Genomic DNA, 27,834 nt, shown 5'->3' on the forward strand with positions numbered 1-27,834 from the left:
TTGAGGCATCCAAATGTTTTTTTAAACCAGCTACAGAATTCATCTGACATGACGTCGCGGTATTCCATTCATGATTGCCACCACAAGTGTTTTGATGGCTGTTGGAAACTCACGGAATTCCTTGAGTAGATGTGCACACTTATGGAGTGGCTTTCATGCTCTCTCTTATTTAAAAGATAAAGTGAGTCTGCTTGGCTGCATTTGCCATTCATGCACCTTGGGGAAACTCTTTTTGATGAAAGCTGTCCTTTGTGAGTTTATGATCATGGCCTCACTCTAGTTTTAAATATTTTTAAGGTTTCGAACACGAAACATCCCTTTGATTAATTCCATTCCTTGATTTATTGATTTTTAGAATCACTTGGGGACCAGGAAGAAAGTACTCTTTATAGTTGTGGCTGTATTACATATGGACCCCATGTTAAAATTTGGAAAGGTGGGCAGTCTGTGCCCTGCCTGAGCATTTTAAGCATTATGCAATATACAGGCCTCCCACTCATTGTATAGTCCTGTTTCTATCTCACAGTGAACCCCATTGGGTGACTCCCCCTATTGGATTTTGGATATATGGTTACGGATACTTGTGGATCTGTATTGTGGTCTCCATCTGGGCTTGGAGGGGTTCGTTTATTCCTAGAATCATACATCTTTTAGGTGAGTCACCCTTGGCGTCCTCCGTTTGTTTTTTAAAACACTCCCCTTTTTATACAACACACACGAATCCAGTGAGGAATTATCTCCCCATACATGCTTTCCACATCCATTTATTCCTGAAAAAGACCCTCTGTGATGTCTAACTACTAACACATACATATAGGGTCGAAAGGTTGATGACAGTCCTATTGTTTCATGTTCTCTGTCAACCATCCTACAGACGTGTTAATAATGAAATAGGTTGTCTGTTGAACTGTGGATAGGAGAAAGAATAGGCATCTTTGTAATAAGTTCTTTATACCATGTCTTTGTCTGTATTATGTCATGTAAAACTTTTTTTTACTGTCACTTTATCACGTCATTAGATATATTTTTGTGGTTTTGACAGCCTTATAATAAAAGGTAAAATTTGTACACATTATTTAGATATGACTTTGAATATACTAAATAAGTATAACTATTGTCTTGTGTTGTTTACTTAGGTGATGTGCTTTAGGGGTTTTGAATAATGGTCAGTATCGACCCACGCTCTCCCAGTTTTTTGAAGAACACACATTGATCATCTAATATAAGTGTGACAATTTAAATGAATTTTGGACACTCTGTCCCATTGCAGTAACTTGTGTATCATTAGCGTGCCTGAGTCCATTAACGCTGGCAAATTGGAAGACTATGTGGAGCGTCTTCTGGACTCCCTCTTTGGTGCTGACTCCTTCACCCGCTTCCTCATTGTGGAATGGGTGCATCATACCTTGGCTGCACCTAACGGGGCAATAGTGCGGCCCATTATTGCTCAACTCATGAATTTTAGTGACCATGACACCGCACTGCAGTTGGCGCTCAGGACACGCTATTTATCCTTTGATGGGAACTCCATATCGATCTTTTCAGAATTCACTATTGCAGTCCAGGAGGCATGCCACAAGTTCCTTCTGATTTAAAAACTTCTTCAACAGGCTGTCATCCTTTATGTTGTGTTGTACCTGGCTCATCTGCGGATCACTGTACAGAAGCACATCATATCTTCAGTACTCTTCAGCAAGCCATTGATTACCTACATAAGTTAACGGCCCGCATACCATGGAGTCTCACTACCCTGCTTCATCTAGTGCGGCTTCGCCACTGTCTGCACTGGACTGATCTGGTCGGAACTACCAATTGATTTGTGGAGGCAGCCCCATCGATCCCTGCTGTTCTTCTTTTCACACAGGATGGCTAAACCCATAATCTTTATTGCCTTTAATTGCCTTACTGTGGCTCAGATATTTTACTAGTTGTATCAGTCGTTCGGTGGGGAATGGATTTCTGTTTTTCCTCTGATGCCCTCACCTGGCCAAGGATGTCTCCACTGTCACTTTGGTCGAACCCTGCAGGTTACCCTTTTGTCTTTTATTGCGAAATGATTGCACTGTTTTACTTTGTTTATGTTGGTTGTTATGTTTATAATGAGGGGCAGGCATGGGGAGGGGGGAATGGGCTTAGATACCTGAGGTATGGGACTTAACGGCATGGGTGTGGGGTGGGAACTTGGGATGTAGATCCGGGTTTGGGTGACACATGTTTCAGCACTGCTGTGCGACTATGACCCTCACCTAATGTTACATACAATCTTTTTCACATTTTACTATGTTCTTCAGAGTTAATCTGTTTTTTTGTCTCTATGCTACCTGAAGTAGCCCAATCCCTTGTAGGCTTCCTCACTCTATGCAAATGTGTTACTTGGCATGTGCGTGGGCTTGGAAGCCCACTTAAACAAAGGCATATTCTGTCATATTTAGACAGTCGTGGGATAGAAATTGCCATGTTACAAGAGACCCATCTGGCCTCAATTTGGGATAACCCCTTCACAACGAAATTATCATCATACTGATGCTTCTCTTACTGCTCCTCCTATGCAAGGAGTATGGTGCTTCTGGTGTAACGGGGGCTTCCATGTACCCCACATGGTTCCTTAACAGACGACCAAGGTAGAAATGTAATCCTCTGGGGTAAGCTACTGTTGCATACTATTAACGTGGTCAATTGTAATTGCCCTAATGTAGACGATCCAGTTTTCTACGATTGTTTATGGGGTTTTATTGCCTCTAGTGGCCCCTATTTATTCCTATGGGGTGGTGATTTCACCGGAGTGCAGCATCTCAACACCTTAGAGACATCATGAGCGATCATAGTCTCCTAGATGTTTAGCAGTTACGCCATCCCCTGGCTCGTGAGGGTACCTTCTATTCGGGAGTCCACAAGAGGCGGTCCTGGCTAGATTATTTGGTGCTTTCCTGCAGGTTGACGTCTTGGGTGCGGGAGGTCAGCCACCTGGCCCACACCCTCTCTGATGACTCCCCTGTGCTCCTTGCACTATCCGTTCCTGTGTCCACACCACTCTGCTCCAATTGGCGCCTCCCACCACTTATACTGCTTGATTCCTGAATTGCTGAAAAAATGTGGCAGGAAATTACTGAGTTTTTCTCTCACAATGCTTACACTATACTACTGGTTAGTATGATTTAGAAAGTTTTTTAAGTGACTGCCACGGGGCTCTGTATGGCCAAGAGTGGCTTTGTCCTTCACTCCCTTCGAGATAATCTTTCTCGATTAGTGCGTGAACTGTCCCGGTTAGAGAAACTTCAGTTTGATACAGCTGACCTCCTCATAGCCTATCAGATTAAGACTTTGACAGAGTATCAGGACGTAGCTTAAAGAGAGTGCTGCTTTTGCCGCAAATATGCTTTTGCCCGTTGCTTACAGGGAGGGTGAACGACTGGTGAAAGACGCTGGCTAATATGATCTGCTGCTCCTGGGCAGCTAATGATGTGATCAGCCCACTATACTACATCAATGCAATCTACGCAGGTATGACCTTTCAACTCCTGAAGAGACTACAGACAATACAGAATTCTGCGAGCAAACTCATCCTCAACTTTCCCAAGCGGACTCACATCAACCGTACCTCAGGAAGCTCCTCTGCTCCCCATTCAGAAGAGATGCCCCTTCAAGATGCTGATTCACAGATACAAAACCCTGCACAGCCGAGGACTAGCATACATCAACAACTTCCTGAGCTTCCACCACCCTGCCAGAGACCCTCTCTCTGCCTCATTTTCCTCGCCCACATCCCTTGCATCTATCAAAGCAACTGCGGAAGATACGCTTCTGTCTCGTGGCCAAGTCCTGGAACAGCCTACCACTTCACCTTCAGACCTTATCCTCCCTACTGGAATTCGGGAAAGCACTCCAGACCTGGCTGTTCAACTCAGCGCTACATATACAGCAGGAATGTCATTGCCCAGATACCCTCGTGGATGATTAGCTGCATTATACAAGTCTGGATTAATTGATTGATTGATCAGTATCTGGGATGTGCATGAACAGCTGCACACGGACACAATATACATACTGCAGACATTTACTGATTTCTACAGCTCTTGGGTGGCTCAATGATACTCAATGTACATTTCTTGAGCAAGATTTTACGCTGGACGAAAAAAGGGAGGTGATTCTGCAATTGCAGTTGGGTAAAGCCCCATGGCACGATGGGCTTCCAGTAGAGTTTTACAAAACCTACCTTGATCTTTTGGCTTCCCAGCTGCTTCCGGTTTACCAAGAAACTAGATAGACAGGATGTCTTCCTGCATTGATGAGGGAGGCACTTATTATCACACTGCTGAAACCTGGCAAAGCACTTGAGCTTTTTGAATCCTATAGGTCACTCTCTTTAATTAAATGTGACGTTACCATTCTAGCTAAATGTCTTGCCAATAGATTGAATCCCTCCCCTCTCCACTCATTTAGTACATCCCGACCAGTACGGATTTATTCCAGGAAGATCTACATCTCATAACCTGAGCACACTGTTTACAGTTCTGCATGATCTTGATCTAGCTCTGGCTACAGTGGCACCCTTCTTAGATACCACAAAAGCTTTTGATTCTCTCAAGTGGGATTGCTTGATTGCCATACTTAACAGGATGGAGTTTCCCTGCACTTTTTGTCTCGGATTCAACTGCTTTATACTGCCCCCCTGGCCAGGGTGTGTGTCAATGGTGCTGTTTCCTCCCCTTTTCCCATTACAAGGGGAACTCAGCACAGGTATCCACTCTCACCCCTGCTGTTTGCCCAGGCAGTTGAAAACCTAGCTGGCAAACTGCCACAGCCACACCGTGGTTATGCTCTACGTTACCACATTAGGCATCTGTTTGTTTCTATATATGCCGATGATATTACGTTATATCTCTGTGATCCTCATGTCAGCCGCAATTCTGTCTTACGGGAGTTCATCTACTTTGGTGAGCTATCCGGTATACATATTAATGGGGTGAAATCCCTTCTGTTTCCGCTCACCCTCAATACTCTATTCTTCTCCCCTGAATTCCTGCTCCAATGGTGTTGCACAGAAATTAAATATTTATGGGTATGGCTATCTCGCGACAGGGAAGACAGTAGTCCATTCCGACTATGGCAGGGCATTAAATACCATCACGGATCAGGTCACGAGTTGAATCTACCTTCCTTTACCACTTGCCGGGCATACATCTTTAATGAAAATGGTAATCCTCCCTAAATTCTTATATTTGGTCTTGAACATCCATGTCCATTTGCCCCGCTCTTTTTTCCACATGCTTTACCGTCAGCCGATAAGTCTTGCTTGGATGGGGGGCCTGGGGAGTGGCGAGCTCCAGGTTCAATGGGATACTCTTACACTACTTTTAGGCGTGTTGCTTGTTGCTGGGGTAGAGGGACATCTACATTTAAGGACTGGCTCAAAGATCTCATCTACTGCAATGCACAATTGACATTATATACAGATCTCCTACCCCTCTCCTCACGCCATAGAGACATTTAGCAACCTTTACATTCCTACTTGCAACTTCAACCTGCGGCTCATAGCCCATGATGTATGTCTCCTTTGTTGTATATTTTCCTGCTGTTGTATTCTTTTGTGTCTGCTGAAATGTGAAGGACGCCATCGTTAAGGTCCTCTATGTTGTTTCCCTCCTTAGTGTCTGTCACTCTCGCCTGAGCATGTCATATTGTTATTGCCATGATGCCTCCAACGTTGTAAATCGTGGAGCCCAGACCTTTGGGTGCAATATCCTAGTGTACTTAGTCATGTCACCTTGTAAACGCAAGGTCTCTGTTCTATCATGGTCACCAATGTTGTGGATTTGCACTGTACGTTACAAATACATAAATAGGAGGAGTCAATTCACAATTGGCCCAGATACCACTCCCCAGTCATCTGGCTCAAAGGTGACATCCTAGCAGATTAAGGCCTTTAGGAAGGCCATGTTCCACGTTTTGGCAATCTTCCAGTTCCTTCTAGCTGAGAGAATTAGCAGAACCCACTAGTCAAGTTACTGTGGGCAGATCTGTCCTTTGCACCACCTGTGCCTCTCGAACCCACCTTTGGGTTCAGCCGTGACAGCCGCCTGCCGACTTCCACTCTGGCTCCACAGCCTGAATCGGTCCCTTTCGATGTTGATACTGGTCCAGGCGCCTGCATCATGAGAGGAGGACCCTTTGCTGATGCTGATGTCTGACCCCAAGCTGAACTCGCCTTGGCCCTTTCTAAGGTCACGTCCCAACTTCATTCTGACACACCAGGTTCCTGTGCGGTCAGATTCACACAAAAAGGCTGCCTCTACCACAGAGCGGCCCTGTGTTTTATTAACAACTCTGATTAATGTTTGCGCCACTAAGTGATGAAAATGGATATTATGATGATTACAATTCACATATGGACTTATAAGACGCTAGTGCGATTGATACTTTCGCTGATACTGGGTTGGTTCCCACATGGGCCACCAGTGTAAGTAAGTGCTTCCTTTGCAGTAATGATTAGACGTGCTGCTGAGGTTCTGGATCTACAATTCCCTTCGGTGGAGCGTATAACTAATGTTCGTACTGACTTTTTACAGCCTGAGCAGTCTTCATCTGAGCCCTTACTGCCATTCAGTGAAGCCCTAACCGGATACCTTGAAGGGCACCTTTTCTAATCCTTGCGCTTGCCTGCCAGTGAACAGGCAGTTAGCCAGATGCCGTAGATCAGTGTCAGGCAACCCTGAATTTTTGACTCAACACCCTAGAGTCTGGTTGTCCAGGATTACACCAGTAAGGTAATTCCAAAATCTTTTCCGACCCACCCCCACCCCAATCCCCAAGGGACAGGGAGTCAAAGCAAATTGAGGCATTCTGGAAAAAAATGAGGCATTCTGGATACAAATGTTTTCTTAAACCAGGCTAGCTTTAAGGTCGGTCAACACTAGTTGCCTACTAATATCATACATACATGCCCTCAGGGACATGGTCGCTGAGGTCTTGCTGACAATTCCAGAAGGCAGCCCTTGATCAAACTATTCAATATTTCTAGGATCCGGCCAAATATGTTATTCGGGCTGGCCTCTAAAATGCAGATTGTTTGGGTCAAGAGTTTGGCACAAGCGTGATACTTCACTACACATGGATGAGATCCACAGGCTTATTGGTGACATGCAGGTATACATTAATGATATGCCATTTGAAGGATCCTGCCTGCTAGTCGAAACAGCACTTTTTAAAGTGAATTAAAAAAAAGTTGACCACGGCACGCTCATTCCTTTTGACACCTGCCAGACAGTTCTCTCATCAGTGTTGGCCCCTCTGAAACTCAACCAGTTGTTTGGCCTGCAGGCAACGCCAGGTGCCCACACCGCCTACTATTCTCTCATCCCTTTCTTGGCCAGGAACTAGGCTTAGGCAGACAACGTACAGATCACCAGGGACAGTGACTTTCTCAGTCCTGTACCTATGTGGAATCAGCCTCCAAGCTGCTTAAGTTTACCCTTAGCGGTGCACATCCACTTTGTGGGAGGCAGAATTAAACATTTTTTCCAGTGAAGCATACTAACATGTCCAACAGGGTGTCCTCCAGTTCATTCAGTGGGGTTATGCCCTTCCGTTGTTTGCTGACTCGCTGCATATTCTGCCCACCCCAGAGCAGCTTTCAGAGGACTACTTGTCCATCTTGTTGCAAGAGTTGCAGGCTGAGCTGTTCAAAGGAGCCATAGAGAGGGTGCCAATTCGGAAATACAAATATGGTGGCTACGCTTGCTTTTTCCCTGTGCCAAAGGAGGATGGCTGCATCTAAAGCTCTCACCATAGTCATTCAACTCGCTGTCATCTGCAAGATGAACATATGGTCATCCCTGCATACGTTTGCTGAATATTCCAGCTCACGGCCCAAGCGCACAGTGACAGAAACTTTGCCAGGTCTGTCCTGCATGACTTTCTTGGTTAGTTAGCACTACTCATTACTGCTTTCCGAAGTGTATTCATTTGGGACTCTTCTTTAAGGTGAGTAATGTGCAAGAAGATGTATCCTTTATGTTACCTTAGGGTGGTCTTCCCTCATATTTCCTTGCCTTACTCCTCCATTTTTGCTAATCTCATGTTTTGTTGTCCTTAGGACAATATGCACTTACCACTGCTAACCAGTGCTACAGTGCGCATGCTCACTCCCTACAATATGGTACCAATACTTACACCCAATTGGCACATTTAATTTACTTATAAGTCCCTAGTAAATTGGTACTACATGCACCCAGGGCCTGTAAAGGAAATGCTACTAGTCTGCCTGTGGCACTAATTGTGCCAACCATTTAAGTAGCCTGTCAAGCATGTCTAAAGCCTACCATTGCATAGGTGTGTGCAGTTTTAAACTTCCAGTTTGTCCAAGCAAAATAAACCTTTTACCAGGCCTAAACCTTCCTTTTTAATACATATCCGTCACCCATCACCCGTCACCCTAAATAGCCCATAGAGCAAGGTACATTCATTCCAACAGCCATACCCACAATCTTCCTCAATAACAACCACACACTACAGATAACACGTATTACAAGGATTTGAAACAAAAATGTGAAACATAAAGACCTAAGGTGAATGAATTTCACAAATAATGCAAGAATTGAGAACAGTTCACACAATTATAATTGTATAATTGTAAAACTGTTTAAAAATTCTAAAGGAAATTTGAAAAAGGTCTGAATGGTAGTGTGAGATAGATGTTGAAATGTGGTGTGTGGAGACAATGTGGTATGTTTAACAAATTTTAAAGATTGTCAATAGTCCATTCAAATGATTTTGTGGATTAATAAACTTTGATTGATTAAAAAACTGAGATGAAAAAGGTCTAGTGGTCACATTGTTTGGTTTCAATGTGATATGTTTTATAAACAAGTTAAATTGGTCATCGGTACTGGCGTTTTGTCCTTATACAGCATGACCAGATAACAACAGTTGTGCTTTTAAGCATAATTTTCCCTTCCCTCAATCTTTAACATTGATTAGCTCTGGGTCTACTGATTGAATTATTGTCGTATTGGTCTCAATTAATTCATTAAATGTTGCTTTATTCTTGTACATTGGTGTGGGTTGTTTCTTGTATCGTGTTTTTACTCTATTACTGTTTGAAGTACTGCATAATGAATAATTTACAAACTGCTTTTAAGTTAAGCCTGACTGCTTTTGTACCAAAGTACTAAAGGGTTCAGCAGAGGTTAATTTGGGGTTTGCTTGTGTTCACCCTGACAGGAGTTGTGGTTGCTGCTTGAGTAGGGTTTCACCCACCTCAACCAGTAACCTATTTTCCTACATTTCAGAACTAAATGTCACGTTCTTTTGGAAATGAAATTGCTGGTGGATACTTAAATTGTTTGCAGATTTCTCACCACACTCTTTTCTCCACTGATAAGTCAGTACTATATCTAATAAGATATTGTGGCATGTGCTGTTAATGTCACTGTCATTAATGCTCTCTCATTTCCTTTGCACTCTCCTTCCTGGTGCAGGGAAAAGGTTTTAGAAACAGATGTCCGCACACAGGTTGGTGACTATTATAGACCAGCGGAGTCACAGCTGAGGCCACATAAAGCCACTTGGCATCTCTGTAGAGCTATTGTTGAGGAAAATGTTTTCAGGAATTTTGGAATCTGCAGCAAGATTATATATCCACCACAAATATCCTTAACAAAGGTAATTAACTTCTCAGTCACGACCAGCATGACTCACAGGTGAAGGTTTAATTTAAAAGTTAGCGCCCTTAGCAGTGGGCGAGCCACTCCTCCCCTGCCCTAGAGCAGCCCCCCACCGGCCCGCCCCCAACCAAATCCTTCTGCTTTCTAGTAGTGCGAGAAGCAGAAAAATAAAGTGGTATTTATAATACCATTTTATGTTTCTGCTTCTCGCACTGCAAGAAAGCAGTGGGGCGACGCTCCTCCGCCCACATGGAGGAGCCGCCCCTGTAACTTCTGCTTTTTTCGACTCTTATCCCAGCATCCTTTGTTCAACGCTTTCTGCTGCACCTTTGCTTAGCCTTTTGTCCAATTTTCAGTAGCTGTGCTTTTGGAGGTCTGGATGTATGCTGTTCGTCCACGCAAGCTCTTAGCGCTCTCTAGGCTTAGTCTTTCTCATAGGTGTTTTTAGGTCTCGCCTTTTCCATTCCGAAGGAATGGGAAATGGCGAGAATTCAAGTGCTCAAAATACTCGTGAAACCACGGGTTTTTTCGTGCGGTTTTCTTCGAGTTCACGTGGCCACAGGCACGTGCTTTTGGGCCATAAACTTTTACGGCCATCTGTTCCCAGCTCCAGCACCTCCCCTCTCTCTCCCTGCGCACACCCTTTACTTGGATTTCTCCTCCCCCTCCCCATCCGGCTTCCCTCCGCGCGCCTTCCACACTTCTCCTCCCCTCGCTCGCATTCCCGCCCCCCCCACCAGGCTCTCCCGCCCCCATCCGTGCTTGTTTCTTTTGGTTGACACACTCTACAGATTGCATCTTTGGTAGCTGGCTCTGTCCTGCCTTTCTCGTCCGTCCATCTGCTCCTTTCCACCCTTCCACTGTTGTGCTTGCAAGCAGGCTTTCACTTCTATTCACTTTGGAAGGAATGATGGCAGAATCTGGGGTGAAACTGAGCAGTCTGCCTGTGTGATAAGGCAAGCAATGGACATCTGTAGTCGTAGAATGCCAGATTCAGCGGCTGCAGGAATGTGTTCCTCTGTTACCGTACTCGATTATTTCGGCTTGGAAGCCTACTCAGCTTTCCTTCGTTCTGTTTTTTTGGCATTTTCTTTTTTATTTGCCTTCAAATATTTTCGCTTTCGTTCTTCGCTTTCTTTTTTTCTTTCTTTGCAGGCAGGTTCTTTACATCTCTCTCACCCCCGCCTTCTTTCGTTAAATTCCCTCCCTCATTCCTTCCCGCCTTACCTCTTTCTTTCCGTTTGTTTTCTTTCCTTTTCCCTCTTGTTCGGGTCTGTTATATTTCTTTTTCTGTTTTCGATATGAACATTGTCGTCATCGCAACAGTTTTATTAACGCTATTTATTCCGCTATCGAAAACGATAACATCAAGAAGCGCAGCAGAATTAATATTAATAAAATTGTTTAATGTACTTGGTGTTCACGTAAAGCGCTCCAATGTCTTCGGACCGAGTTGGCGCTACATAAAAAATAATATTAACACTATTAACAAATATAATGGTGAGAAGAACACGGTTGGGAGATTCCACATGGTTTCGGCCCCCTGATGTCAGCTCAACCGTCTCCCCCTCAACCCTTCTCCCGCAGTCAGGGAAAATAATAACCTTCGCCCACGCTTGCAAAACATTTTCGTTTGAGGTAGCTCAACGGACTAAGTGCCTGCCCTTGTAAAATGATAGATTACATCTTTTATCATTTTGCGGTCGTTAAAAATTGGACCCTCTATTAAGATAATAAAGTCTGCAAATAAAGCGCCACGAGTGAACTGAAGTGTGGTGTGCGCTAGAAAAAGGTTCAAATCACTGTAACTTTCTTTCTGTATCTGTTGGTCCCCTCTCTTTTCTCAACATTTTCTCTCGTATCTAGTTCTCCCCCCTTCCCATTTTCTATCTTCTTTCTGAGCTCAGAACTATTTGATTCTCAGCCTTTTCCATTTTTTTTCTAGTAACTGTCATGTGCTCCTTAGCACCATCTCCCGTTTTTTTTTTTTAATTTTTTTTTACAAATTTCCCATCCATGCCCCTGCTTGGAGTGACCCCTTTTCCCCCCCGATTTCTGGCACACGTGAGCCCGGGCTCTCACACACTTACTGGTCTGCCTCTCACCATCTCAAGCTTTTCTGTAATATATCTGAGCCATTTGTTCACCCTCCCTCTCCTGTTTCTTCCTCAGCTTCGGACCCACGCACGTCTCCTCCCAGCACCCAGCCCTCCCTCTCTTCCCCCCCCCTAATATCTCATCTGTGTGTGCTTTCCTTTATCTTATTTATTTTATTTATTTTATTTATGCATTTTTATATAGCGCGGACTTTACCCGAAGGTGTCAGAGCGCTTTACAATAGAAACAGAACTGATTCATGAGAAAATTCCATGTGAACAAAATACAAAAGCAAGCGTTACATTAAATGAAGCAAAATTGACAATTGTGAGCCAGCAAAATACAAGAGGTAAATGACAATCGTGTGCCAACAAAATACAAGAGGTAGCAAACGGTGCATTACAAAAGTGACAATCGTGAGCCAACAAAATATTATCTGGCCAGGTCTCCCGCCCATTTTAAGAGGTCCTCCGAGCAGGCTCAGAGCTCTTTTGAAGGTTTGTTTTCTCTGGAGGGAAGGTGGGGCTCGGATGAGAGAGAGGAGGCCGCTTTTAATCCTCTTAACAGTTCAAACTTTTCCCTCCGCTTCATCCTGCCTCTCCTTGAATATGTATCCCTTTATCGCTTCAAATGCCCCCCTTCTGCCTCTTTGTTTGCGCCCTGGGGGGCTCTGCATATCACACAGTACTTTGTGTTTACAAAGCTTTCTCTGAGAGGGGATAGAGGTGGGGGCTCGCGGGACTGGGCACCCCCTGCCTCTCCTCTTGCATATGTGTCTCCCCATGCTGTGCCTTTGTCACTGACACCGCAGAGGAAAGCGCGGCTGTGGTGTAGGTGTGACTGCGCTAGCCCCTCAAAACTCGTGGCCCCAAAACCTAACAATCTGTACCACTGTTCTCAATCTTGATAATCTGAACCTGTTTCGACATTTCGCGTTGACATTTAATTAAAAAATACTGCCCTTTGTTGGCCCTCAAAAATGATCACAACATATAGTTTATACCCCGGCGTCTCGTCTCACACCAAAATACAAACCAAAGAATGCGTAAGGTTTGTGACGAGATGTTAGTTGTGGGAACAAGTGACGCCAACATTAATTGGTGGTAAGAGCCTGGACAATGAATGAACAGGGATTATATAGCGCTGCAAACGTCCCGGGTTTACCAGGAGAGCCCCGAATAGTCAACGACTGCACTGGAAAATATTTGGCATTTTTGGTGAAAGTGAAACACACAAAAGGTGATACATATCCTTATGTAGCGGTGCGGGATTGGTATGGAATCCGGACCAGAAAGCAGTTTCAGTAACACAAATGATAATGTGTCAAAGCTGCATTTAATTTCCTCCTAGTGACACATTGCCATGTGTTTTATATGTTGGTGAGTTCTGTCAAGTCAATTCACGGTGTCCCACCGTCGCTACAAAATAATAGTCCTACTTCTATGTTCTTGGCATGTCCCAGTAGGACCTCTAATATGAACAGAACTTGGAAGACTTCTTTCTGTAGCACCCCTCCCCTCTCCTTCTAACTCAGGGTGTATCCTTCTCTTCACTGCTCTCCTTATCTCCCTCTCCCTCTCTCCTTCTCTCCTATTCTCTCTCTCTCTCTCTTTCTCTCTCTCTCCTTCCCTCTATCCCCTTCCCTCTATCCCCTTCTCTCCTGCCTCCCTCTCTGCACTTCTCTCTCATCCTCTTCTCTTCTCTCCTTCTTTCTCTCTTTCTCCCATCCATCCTTTTCCCCTTCTCTCCTCTCTCCCTCGCTCCACTTTTTTCCTTCTCTCTCCCTCTCTCGCTCTCCCTCTCTCTCTGTCTCCTTTGCTTTCTCTATCTCTCTCTCTACTTCTCTCCCCTTCTCTCCGCCCACACTCCTCACTTACATGCTCTCCGATTCTCCATCACTGTGCCTTCCTCTCTGCCTTGCTCTCTATCCTCTCTGCTTCGCTGCATCCCCCGTAGGGTGACCAACTGGCATGGGTGAGAATTCAGGACAGGGAGTGTAAAAATTCAGGACGGAGGGTCAAAATTCAGGACAAAATTCAGGACAGAGGGTCAAAATTCAGGACAAAAATTCGGGACGAAAATTCGTGACAAATGGCAAGTTTTAGTGACACTACAAATTAGGTTGTGCAATAGTATGTAAGTAAATAGACAACAAAAGTAAATACAAGTCAAAATAAGTTTATATTAGGTTAAAAAAATAGTACAGAACACTAAGCAAAATTTGACCACGGAAATAACAGATTTTTGACACAGGTAATATTAGTTTTGGTGCTAGTGTTTGAAATTATATTTTTTCTCTGAACTAGCACACTTCAGAAGTTCTTTGTTCTTAAGAGCCAATTGATAAAAGTCAGCACACGATTGCTTCATGTTCGCCTGGATCTGCAATTCTGCCTTAACAAGATCCACATCACACCTATTTCGTGTGTCAGTCCAGGTGAACTTCAGTTGAGAAAAAATCCTTTCAGTGGGTGCATTACTGCCTGGCAAGCTAAGTATTAATGACATTATATTTTTTTATGTTAGGGACATCACACGGCAACTTTGATAGAACATTCAGCCATTTCTGCGCACATGGCAAGTCTGTGCCTGCCACAGCTCGCATAGCGGGAACAATTACACTGTACTCGTTAAATAAATGTTGCAGTTCCAAATGCTTGGTCAAGTGAACTGCATCTGCAGCTTTGCAGAGCTGCTGGAAAGTGAGAGGTTCTCTTAAGCAGCATGGTTCTATTGCTGCCAAATAATGGCTCTCTGAAAAATCAAACCATTTTTCCAAGTACTTTAAGGAGCGCTCCAAAAATTTCAAAAAATCGCCCTTCATGCTTGAGCTCAACTCTGAATCATGGGACACTAAATAGCTGTGCACTTGGAAACCAAAGAACAGATTCTCCACTCTGTCCTTTAAGTTGTTCCTTAATATTTTGAAGATGCCTGGTACTTCTGGGGCACTCAGCTCTTCCTTCTCCAGCTGCAGGATACAAGTGTTAAAAATTACCAAAATGTCGTGCACAAAAAAAAGATAAACCTCGCCTTGTGACATAGTGGCCTCCCCACTTTCAAGTCCTAGAAAATCCCATATTGCTCTGGGTGTTTTTTCGGGCCCAAGGGAAAGGAAATAAGATTTTAGTGCTTCCCAGCACTTCAACAGTCGCGCAATGGCTGGGAACAACGTGAGCCACCGTGTTGGGACATGCCGACACAAAGGCTGCCACTCTAGGTCCACAAAAGCGAAAAACTCTTTCAACTCCGCTGTCCGCTTTGCAGAAGAAGAGAAATGGCTGTAGACTTTTAGAACAAAGGATTCTACATCCATTGAAAGTCCATTAATAGCATGTTTAGCACAGTTATGCAAAATGTGGGCAGAACAGTTTGCAGGCAGAATGTCTCCATTTGCTCCCTTCAAGAGCTGGTACACCGAATGATGTCGTCCATAGTTGACACTTGCGTTGTCCCCACAGTATGCTGCGACCTGCTCCATTTTCAAACCATGATTATGTAATTTGGTTGTGATCTGCTGTGCAATAGCTGTAGCAGTCTCTGCTGCATCCTCGTAGAAATCCAACAGAGTGTAGGCCACACCGGAGGAGAAATTAAAGTGCCGCAACAAAAGTGGGTAGAGTTTAATGTTACCTTTGTTTGAGGCATCACTGCAAACAGAAAAATACCCATCTTTTAAGTCTTCTTGTGCTTGCTGCAACGATAGAGGAGCAAGCACATTCACAGTGATGCTTGATGCCTTGGTGCGGCCACAGGATGCTTTCATCGCAATGGAGGAGTCGGGATACATGACTTTGCTTAGCTTGATGCCACAATCCAGGGAGCGGTAGGATATGTGATGCTTCACAGCATGGTACACCTGAGTCACCTCTGCAGCTGTGACCTAAAATGTAAAAAAAAAATACACAAAGGTTTAAGTACGCAAAGAAAATCTCCATTGGTGAAGAAAACCGTTACCGCAATGGCGCTTAGCACTGCAAATGTAAACTAACATGTCAGCTGGTAACCCAAAAGCAAGTATGATGTGCTCTTAATATAAACAGAGTGAGAAAAGCAACCTGACTTGGTAAACACTGCTGCACATTAGAGTGTGACAAAGCAAGAAGAGTGTACAAGAATTACATAAAACCTATGTCACATTATGAGGAAGCAAGAAATGACTTACTTTGGCTACTTCTGGCTGGAAGCTTGGTTGCAGGAAAGATGAAATTGTGGCCATCTTCGCCCTGCCTGAGGCATTTTTCTTATGTTGTGCTCCTGCCTCATGCGTTTTGATATCACGTTCTCCTCCATGGGCAATGGAAAAGTCTTTATTGCAGAGGTTGCACCTGGCCTTGAACATATCTTCTAACACCTTGCAGATGTTGCTGTGTGAAAGTTCCCATTCTGGCCTGTACTTCACAAAGCGCTTTTTTGCTCGTTTCTTGGGTGGCTCTTGCATGGAGTTTGCCTGCGATGTAGATGTTGCATCCGAATATTGCTCGCTATCCGATGTGAAGAATACCTCTGCAGCACCTTCGACTGACTCATAATCAGACATTGCGTTTTTCCCTTAAAGTACTCTGTAAAATACCCCACACAGTGTTAAGTTGAAACCTCAAGTGAAAACACACATGAATTAGTATACAATAGGGCCTGCATTAGGGTAAACTATATAATACACCTTTGTATGTATATTTAACACACATTGACTCTTGGAAAAACACTCAGTCAGTGGACAATGTCACCAGTGATGTCACTGACCATAGCATGAGTGATGTAATACGTGAGGTCATAAGCAGTGCAGCGCGGGGGCGCTCACAACATCTATATATACACAAACATATATACACACACACAGATGTATATATAGACAGAGGTATGTATATATAGACAGAGGTATGTATATAGACAGAGGTATGTATATAGACAGAGGTATGTATATAGACAGAGGTATGTATATAGACAGAGGTATGTATATAGACAGAGGTATGTATATAGACAGAGGTATGTATATAGACAGAGGTATGTATATAGACAGAGGTATGTATATAGACAGAGGTATATAGACAGATGTATATAGACAGATGTATATAGACAGATGTATATAGACAGAGATGTATATAGACAGATGTATATAGACAGATGTATATAGACAGATGTATATAGACAGATGTATATAGACAGATGTATATAGACAGATGTATATAGACAGATGTATATAGACAGAGATGTATATAGACAGATATAGAGATATCCATCCATATCCATCTCCATCCATATCCATCTCCATCCATCTCTATCCAGATTTACCCATATCCATCCACATATATCCATATCCATAGATATCTATAGATATATAGATATAAGGGAGTAGGATGATCAGGTGCACATTGTGGTGGTAGTAGATAATTTTGCAAACGGCCTGAGGTGGGTATGCTCCATAAAACTGACTCTTGCAGCATCACTAAAGTCCTCTACAAGAATTTCATAAGGGAGGGCTTACCAAAGTTCATCATAAGCGACAATGGCTCCCAGTTCATGGCGGACAACTTCAAAAAGTATATGGAGAGGGATGGCATAATGCACAAAACCACCACTGTGTTCCGCCCTGCCGGAAATGGTGCAGTGGAACGGTTCAACTGTTATCAAGGGCATAGTGCAGCTGGCAAACAATAATGGTTTAGCCTGGAAAAATGCATTGTTCAAAATGGTGTGGGTGTACAGAGTGACTTCAAATGAATGAATGGCTCAAGTCCCTTTGTCTTAATGAGAGGTAGGACATCCCCTGGGCACCCAACCCATAATGCATGCCAACTGTGTTATGAGGTATCAGCTGGCGTTCTGGAGCGCCTGCTGATAAGCCTGTCAGTTAAGAATTTTCCAGCCCATGTTTACAGCATCTTTAAAATTATTTGCATCAAGCGCGAGCAGTTGTCACTGGTCCAATGTGTATTAAAGTAAAGAGTATGGGCCCTACATAAAGGAGGGACTTTAATCTCTATCCACTGCTAACCAAGGTTACAGGCACTGTGTGGTTTAAAAAATCTTTCTTTAAGAAGCAGCCTTATGTCATACCATTTAGTACCAGTACAGCAGACCAAATGCGCTTTAAAGGGTCCATTAAGTGTAGTTAAAAAAACACACATCACTTTACTCAGTACCTGCAGCTCTAACAGTGATTAACAATAGATATTCCAGAAAGGAATGATGTCTGCTGGGATGTTAAGACTGATTGTGACATCATTCCCCAGCTGGCACAGATATAAATTGCCACTCCTCACAATACATCACACAACGTTACTGTCCATTGAGCTCAGAAAAACATCCCCCTAAGTTACAAATATCTTTTCTGTGGATGGTGTTCATAGCGTTCGCCAATATCACCCTCATTTTAGTCTCGAAATGATGGTTGGTATGTCTTCTAGACCAAAGGTATTGCCACCATGCTAAAAAGAGTTTGAACATTTACACAACGGCAATTCGGTGGTTGCCTCTGGATATTCAGTCACCTCAATGCAAAACGGATGCTAATGTTCTAAATCTGTGCAAGTACTCGCATAATATTGCTTCAACCAAGAACATGAATCAAGGCTTGTCCCAACATATCGGAAAAAAACTCAGTGCCACAATAAGGAACTTTTGGTTCTTGCCGATTTGGAATCCAGAAATTAAATCGGAAACTTTGGAATAAACATCTGTGCATTAATGGAGCTTTTGCCTTGTATGGTGCCAACTTGGCCTTTGTTGATGCTATACACCAACAAATTCAAAGCACCAATACGCAGGATCAGAGCCACAAGAGTTCCAAAGAATGAGGTCTTTAGTACAAATTCAAAAGTCCTTCACGGGCAATATTCGAAGTGAAAGCCATAAAGGTTTATTCAAGTCAAAATCGTTACAAAAGGCAACAAGCATTGGCACAAACAGGCATGCAGTAACTTAACACAGGCCAACATCGCCACTACCCCCGAGCAAGTACAAAATAAAAACGCATCGATTCATGCAGCAAAAGAACACACAGGCCGACATCGCCACTACCCCCGAGCAAGTACAAAATAAAAACACATCACACACAGGCCGACATCGCCACTACCCCCGAGAAAGCACAAAATAAAAACGCATCGATTCATGCAGCAAAAGAACACACAGGCCGACATCGCCACTACCCCCGAGCAAGTACAAAATAAAAACACATCACACACAGGCCGACATCGCCACTACCCCCGAGAAAGCACAAAATAAAAACGCATCGATTCATGCAGCAAAAGAACACACAGGCCGACATCGCCACTACCCCCGAGCAAGTACAAAATAAAAACACATCATTCAGCACTGACTCAACACTTACCGAAGCGTAATGAGAAGGTGTTTGCTCGGCTGGGTATGGTGGGTCCACGGCAGTCGGGTGATTCTGGTCCGGGTCTTCCTCCTCTGGGCTGGCACTCAAACAGGAGCCTAGAGGTCAGGGGTCGAGTCCTGGTCAGGAAATATGCATAAAGGGGAAAGGCTCGAAACGTGCTCTGCACGTCCAGAAATACCGTGGCTGGGCACCCTAAAGCAGTTCTCATTGGCCTGACGCACTCCTGCAGTTACCACCGAGCTCTAGGATTGGCTGATGGCTTTCAAGCCAATCCTAGCTCGCTTTATTTGTTCTCCACAGCAAACTGTTGGCATATGATTGGCTGTCACCCAACAACTGCTGAAATTACGGACAAATGGCGTCCGTTAAGGAAACCTTCACGGACAACGGACAGAGGGCTGCAATTACGGACTGTCCGTGAAATTTACGGACGGTTGGTCACCCTAATCCCCCGTCTTCCATGCTGCCCGCATCTGTCTCCAGACTCCCTTCCTCCCGTTTTTATCTCTCACTAACACACCCTCTCGTCTTTTATATCTTCGTGTCTCGCTCATACTTTTTTGCACTCATCACCTTTCCTCATCACCCTCGCACTTCATTATACTTCTCTCTTGCACTCCTTCCCTATCTCTCTCTCCCGCCCATCTCAGTTTACTTTCTCCCCTTCTAGAAGGGTGTAAAAAGGCTGTTTATTAGGGAGCAAGGTGGGCAATGAAACAAACATCATAGCAGGATGGGCAATAAAACAAACACCCTTCAATAATTAAAAAAATTAAAAGCCATTGTTATTTGTAATATCAATACATCTAAGTCACGTCAATACAAAACGTGGCATTACAAATGCTAAAAGTGTCACATTTGCTAAAGTTAAAAGTATTGGCATTGTAAATCACAAAACATAAATATAAAATGTAATTTACAAAACCAATAGCTCCAACTTTCCTACTGCGAGACCTATTGGCAACGCCAGTGCTTGTTATCTGAAGGTGTGATGACTCAACTACAAGCTTTGGTATGAATTGATTTGTGTATCAGGCATCCACACTCACTTTACCTCATTCCAAATCTTCAAAGCTGTCAGACATGGTCATGTGAGTCGCCTAAATTGGCAAGCCCTTCTCTGAAGCACAAAATCTGCCCTTGAACTGTAAGATTCTGTTGTTGGGCTCATCCACTGTCCGAATTATACCAGCTATGTCTGATGGTGTACCCTTCATTTCCTCTGACATATACATACACAGTCTTAGGCCAGGGACTGAAGTGCATAGATGTTTGAGGATGAGGGAATATCATTCCAATTAGATTCACCTGACTCATTGAGAATGTATCTTCCAATATATCGTTGTTGTTTGGTTTTGCATGTTGTCTGCTGTGACCGATCATCTTTTAAGCAAATTAAGCAGCTCCCAGCATCAAATGGGGCTTTATTTCTTGTATTGTTCAGTCTGGTTTTATTTTCTATTGCGAGCAATAGACCCTTTATGTAGTTAGGAATGCGCTTGCCCCACATCATTTTACTTCTGTTATTAGCTTTGTGAGCTTCTTGTTACTGTAACTCCGGTGTCCTGTTGGTTAGTGCACTTCCTCTTCTGCTGTATATTATTTAATCATACAAGGGCATCTAAGATCGAGAGTCTTCTTAAGGGAGGCACAGACTATATGGATTTGCCTGCCACCTAGGAGCATCTGCATAACAATAGTCCACCTGCCAGAAATTCCGAACTCCGAATTGGGCAAGCTCAGCATTCACCTACCAGAGCACCAACAGTGGGTGTCAAAAGGATGGGGTGCTATCCAAGGTCTTCTCAGTGTGGAGATCTCTATAAATTGATCTATTGGCCACAGAAAACATTTTAAATGCTAAAATTAAGAATCCATTTTGCCAGACAAGCCACAATTCAAGTGGAATACTCTTTTGGTAGTTTGGTCAAAGGAGTTTATGTATGTTTTGATTCTGATCGTACGAATTACCAAAGTGTGCAGAGCTCCTAGCTCTGGACTGGAGTTAGCAGTAGTGGTACCAAGATATCCGCCAACAAGACATCCATCCACACAGGTGGTATTCGTGCAGCCTAAACCTCAACAGGATGTTTGGCAAGATCATCCTTCTCACCATCCAGCACTAAATTTAACTGCTTTGCTTCTGAGTACTTTCAATTTGGCCATTTGTCCTTTCCAAAACATTTATGACATGTTTGAATAAGCCAAGCAGTAATCCACCAGATGTGTTTATGCTATCTAGTTGAAGAAGTTCTGCATTTGGTGACTGGAGAGGCAGGTGTACCGGAGCACTTTCAGGAACACAATAGGTACTACCTAACATTAAATACTCAGCAAAATCTGTTTACTCTTTTCTTTTATTAAGGCACATTGTACTGACATTGCCGCTTAACAGAAATGTTTACGCCACCTTTAAATAAAGATTTCCTAGGAGTTAAAGTGCTTGCTGAGAGTGTACCTGCTGCCATTACTTTATCAGAAATGTCTTTCCCAGGCGTCATTTGTTACAGTACTGTTCTATAATCACGCAGGGCATTATAAATTCTGCTTCATTACTTTATCCCTTTCTTTGAGGATAAGTCTATAATAATAAGGAAGGCTCAGTGAAATGCTAATTGTTAACAATAAGCCTCAAAAACAACAATGCTGGAAAAAGAAGAACTAGAGCCAATTCGGCTGAAGCGTTCTGCCGTGAGTTAAAGAAGATCCCTCTGGCACAGAAGAAATGAGGGAGAGAGAACTCAGCTCCATTTAAAAATAACTGGCTAAATATTAAAGATTAGGGGCCCGATGTAGGTGGCCATTTACCGACCGGTAACGGCCGATTTCGGCCGTTACCGACCGGTAAATGGGTATTTGTGATGTAGGAACCCTATTTTACCGATTCGGTAATTTTACCGAATTGGTAAAATACCGAATCGGTATTTTTACCGATTCGGTAACTTCCTGATGTAGGTGGGACTCTTCTGAGTCCCAAAGGCCTTACAGATTCGGTATTTTACCACCCAATCCAATTGGATGGTAAAATACCGAATCCAGGTGTGCGTGCACATGTGTGCATGCACACCTATGCCATGTGACAGACAGACATGCCCTTAGGGCATGTCTGTGTGCCACATGGCACACATGCCTGTATTTGGGGTGCTAGAGGGTGTCAAAGTGACACCCCCTGCACCCTTGCTGAAATCGGTATTTACCGAATCGGTAAATACCGATTCGGTATTGCCCATTGATTCCTATGGGCTTCAAGGCCCATAGGAATCAATGGGCAATACCGAATCGGTATTTACCGATTCGGTAAATACCGATTTTTACAGATTCGGTAATTCAATTACCGAATCTTCCCAAATCTCCCTCCTTCATATTTACCGATTCATAAATACCGAATCGGTAAAATTCGGTATTTATGAATCGGTAAAAACGATTTCCCTACATCTGGCCCTTTGTTATTTAACCCTTTGAGTCCCTGATGAAAATGTAGGCTTTGTGACACATAAATAGAAGCCACGAAGGCAAAAATGACCACAAGATAATTGTTTTAAATGATATGTCCTGTTGAAGGTGGTGTGAACAATATCTGATCCCACCGAAACGCCGCACCAACAGATTTTTTTTTAGAGAATTGATGTTAATATGGAATGATTTCATGATTTATGTATTTGAATACCATGTGAATAATAGATTGTTTATTTATGTGCTTTTATGCAATTGCTGTGTTTTTAATTGGGAATAATAAATAATATTGTTTTTGACTATAGTGAGACAGAGAATGATTTCATAGTTGATTTGGAAGTTTAATTGGGTTAATTGGAAGGTATGATAAGCACGATGCAAGCAAGGTATTATTGTCAATGCTGAGCACCTGGATATACTCATGGGTGATTAGCCGCGCTCTACAAAATCACATAAAATAACATAACAATGTGTAGTAACGAGCCACTACTTAGTGAAGGTTCCAATGTTCAATTTATTTAGTATTAGGTAAACAGGTGCTCCCAGCTTGGCGGCAGTCTCTCACAACGAACGTTCTATCACGCACTCACGGAGGCAGCGTGGGCAGTACCAAGAGGGGAGAGGGTAGAGGGGTGGGTGAGGGAAAGAGAGAGGTTACAACACACCTTCCCCTCTAGGGAGAACAGACGAGGAAGAGATGCAGAGCCCCAGGCGGGGGAAAAGGAGGGGGGAAAAAACAAGAGTAAGCAGGGGGAGGAGGGTAAGGAGAAGAGAGAGATGAGAGGAGAAGAGGCGTAGAGGTAGGCAAAGAGAAGGGAGGGAAACGAAAAAGGATGGAGCTACATCCAAGGAACCAGTTAAACAGCAAACTACAAAACCATAACATTGAACTCAGTGAAGAAACAGGAGACACGAGGCTCCTTACACATTTCCCTGAAAGACGGGGAAAAATCCAACTAGGCGCCCGTCTAGTAAGATATGAGATACTTGCACTACAAAAGTTAGTTAATTTAGTGACCCAGTCATCCCGGGATAAGGTAACAGCCTCCCAATTCTCTTCTGAATTTGGCTACTTCCGTCATCGATGTGATGATCACCACCGCTTCCGGCGGCGGAGTTGCTGAGAGATGGGGTTGGTAGTTCCCCGTGGTCCCTGGCCACGCTTTATCCCTTCCACGGAGAGGGTGGCTGTTCTGTTTACTAAGATGCTTTTGTTCGAACTGAAAGCACCGCATTTGCCCTCCTTTCTGTTCCCTTTTTTGCTTGTGTCACATCCATGTTTGGTTTAAGTTGAGGGTAGGGAAAGGGAACTGATGCCTGATGGTACTCTGAATTAATGTCCTCAGGAACCGCTCAACCAAAATGTACTCTGCTGACATGCTCAAGTCCTCCGTTACACTTACCACCTCACCCTTCTGGCTAGCATCGATCCCTTGAACAGTTTATTCCTTTATCTATTTATTTATTTATTTATTTATTTTTTCCACTTCGGAAGTTTCCTGGACCATATTTCACTGCTTCTGACCCTGCCCCTGTGACCGGTTTCCTTCTCATTGGTCTCCTTGACGTTGTGTTCCTCATAATTTCTCTTGTGGAACGTCGTGCCTGTGCTTCTCGCACTTCCCCCTGTACAAGCCTCCTCGGGGACTGGACTTCCCTCCAACTTCGTCCCCGGGATAAACCTGGCCTTGTCCTTAGTAAACCCTAACACAACTTCTTCCCAGCCGTCTGGGAGCCAATAGACTCTTCCAACCGGACCTTTAGGGTACTGGCTTGGTCCGTTTTTGAGTGAATTCACACACCCTCCTTGACGATTTCCCCTTCCCGGGCTCGAGTGAGGGTCAGATCTCTTATACGGTCTGAGTTGGTAAACAACCCTAGCGGCATAGCTCCACGCTATCTTAATCCTTTGGCAGATTGGTTTGGACAGTTCGTCCATTCCTCTCGTGGACTGTGTGACCCCGTACGTTTTCTCCGTAACCACCACCTTTTCCCTTTAGAATATCATGTTTCCTGTTCTTTCTCACACAGTTTTTCCTCATCTTGTTTCCAACATCCTTTTCCTCAAACATATTCTGCTTTATTTTGCGCATGACCCTCGCGGTTTCTGTTTTCTTTTTGTTCCTCCAGACTTTTCTTCTTCTTACTTCAAGGCCTAAGAATGGAAACGTGTTGACCTTCAAATTCTCCAATCTGGTAAGTGGGTTACTTTTATTTACAGCCAACCTTATCTTGGACTCAGAACCTTTCGGATTTTTATTTCTACTTAATTTCCCTCGTTCCATCTCTTCTTGTACTGCAATCACCTCTTCTGCATTATCCACTTTGAATTTCATACTTCTCTTCACGTAATACCACTCTGTCTCCTCTTTTCCTTTCAATATCAAGTTTCCTCCTGCGTCTGCTGCTTTCACTTCATTTCCTATTGTTAAAGACAAATCGCTCTCCCTCCTGTATTTGTCCATTACTGTATTTTGCGACTCTGAATCTGCGACAGCTCCCTTAAATTCTCCACTTCTATTGATGGTATGCCTCAGTTTTGCTTCGTTTTTGTTTCTCACCGCTTCGTTATCTCCCCTCTCTCGACATATTTTCCTCCTTTGTACTTTGGCACCTCTTTCTCGCTTATTTTGTACATTAGCATAATTCAAGTCCTTTTGCCAACCTTTTATTTCTGCATCCTTACAGTCTCTCCCTTCACTTTTAATATTCGCTATCCATTCTCCACCTTCCCAACAGTTAGTCCATTCTTCTTCCCCTTTCTCTTTTTCCACGGGTTCCTCCTTCTCCTCAGAAATGGTTATGACGAATGCTATGCGTTTTTTTTTATCCCATCTTACTCTCCTCCTTATCCGCGGTGCCAATCCTTTTTTTTTCTTGGTTAATAGCTTATGATGCGATAATTTTCCCATAGTGCCTCTTCTGATGACTTCTTTATGCTTATGTCCTAATATCCTCCTTATGTTTCGTGCTTTTCTATCGAGGCTCTGGTGGAAAGGTCTAGTTACTTGCACTACACTGAGATCCCTTAGTGTGCTTTGTTCACAAATCCTGTAGCTTGCTGATCCTTGACCCCCAAAAGTTAAGGGTCCTCGAAAGATATAGTATCTCACATGAGATGCTCTTCCATAAATCTGAGTAAGACTTTCCCCTTGGGGTTCACTGCGCACCTTTCCCCTCAGAGATTTCCTCACGCAGCTCCACCACGCTGCCTCCTGGCCAGCACTGGACAAAAAGGTTTGCCACACTCCCTCACACAGCTTAATATAAATTCACACACGGAAATCAAGGTCCCCAACCGACTTTGTTTCACATATGTCACCTCACACAGCTGCTGCACGTTGTTTCAAGGCGCTGCCTCAGTTCCTTATCGCACAGGGATTGAATGCTGTCCTTGACCCTCTCCGTTGCTTCATACGGCTCACGTTGCTGCCTCAGTTTAATTTCAATCACGAAGACAAAGGTTCGCTGCACTCTTTGTTCCTCATATATCACCTCGCACAGCTGATGCACGCTGTTTCAAAAACGCTACCTCAATTCCTTTTCGCGCGTTGCAACAGGGATTGACTGCCTTCCCTGATCTTCACTGTTTCTTCATACAGCTCATGTTGCTGCCTCAATATAATTTCAATCACGGAGACAAAGGTTCGCTGCACTCTTTGTTCCTCATGTGTCACCTCACACAGCTGCTGCACGCTGTTTCAAAGCGCTACCTCAATTCCTTTTCGCGCGTTTCAACAGGGATTGACTGCTTTCCCTGATCTTCACCGTCACTTCATACAGCTCACGTTGCTGCCTCAGTTTAATTTCAATCCCGGAGACAAAGGTTTCGCTGCACTCTTTGTTCCTCAGTTGTCTCCTCGCACAGCTGTGCGCACTGCCACTGTTCAGTCTATTGAGTTTCCTAAAACCCTGTGTTCCACATCACGCTCCTCACCGTGTTTTAAAGGCTCCCTACGCTTCTGCTTCTGCTTCAGCTTGGGTCCCCTTCGGATGATCTTCCTCCCAATAATACATGAAAACTCCCGAATTCTATAATGTTATAATTCTCTCGCCTCGGATAATACTGTGAGTAGGAGATCTCCGCTTCCCCGTGCTGTCATTCATTCCAATCACGATCACCAAGCGCTCTGCCTCGGACCAGCGTCAATTAGCACTTTTTTTTTTTTTTTTTTTTTCACACGCAGATTCTTAAGCTCACCTCATCTGCTTAGATGAATCCCTCGGTTATTGTCTTGAGTCTTGCTTCCCCACTCCGTGACCGTTTCCCGGAGGCATAACAGGGAAACCGAGTTAACTTTCTCCTTTCTTCCTTTTCTCCAACAGGCCACCAGAAAGGGAAATATGCTTCGAAGTCCTCTTTCTTTTTCCAGGATTAAGTAACAGGAACTTCCTGTCGTCGACACAGCAGTACCTCGGGGCAAGATCTGCGACGTCCTCCTTTTATTCTTTTTTAAGTACCCTATCAGTTCAAGGAGATTATTAAATAACTCGCTAAATATCACCTTTATAATACTTAGTTGTCTTATCTCATATGTTCCTCTTGTGAACGACAGACACCACACGATGTCGTACCTCAACTTCTTCCGGGGATAGGTAATACAGCTGACAGCTTCTCTTCTTGGGACGGCTTCTCAGCTTAGCCTTGTCTCCCGATCAGTAACCCTTAAGGTTGAAGACTGCCTCACGCCTGTCACCAAGACAGTAAAAGTAGGGGCACTTCTGCTGTCGGAACTCGTCTTCGACCAAACAGACAACGGAAGAAGTCTGCGCCTGAACCGCGCTGCTCTGACAGTCCGGCTATATTCTTCCACTGTACCAACAGCCGGCGTACCTCCTCATACACTTCCCCTCAGTGTCTCCTTTCACTGTTGCGACCGAACCGTGTCCCGCTACCGGACAACTCCTTCACTTAGCGTCACAACCAGCTGTACCATCCGCTCCTTCCAGAAACGCTACTTCCGACACCGCGGGGTACTCCCATGGGACACTTGTAACTAGATCCACCGTCACCAGTCAGGCCTCAAACGAGGAGGGAACGTTCCTCTTTTCCACACGGCACCCGCTCACCTTCACCGAGGCCTCACACCCGACTTCCTCTTAAATACCAGAATCGGGAATCTCACGTCCCCCCAAGGGAACACCTCGATGATTTCAGCCGGGTTGCCGATATGCCTGCTGTCCAGTGATCTTCAAATATCAACTGGTGAGTCTTTTCAATTCAAAGCTCCGCACAAGCATCAAATATCCAGGGGGGAAAACACCTAACTGACCCTGGCT

Source organism: Lissotriton helveticus, chromosome 7, assembly GCF_964261635.1.
Source record: "Lissotriton helveticus chromosome 7, aLisHel1.1, whole genome shotgun sequence".
Classification (NCBI taxonomy): Eukaryota; Metazoa; Chordata; class Amphibia; order Caudata; family Salamandridae; genus Lissotriton; species Lissotriton helveticus.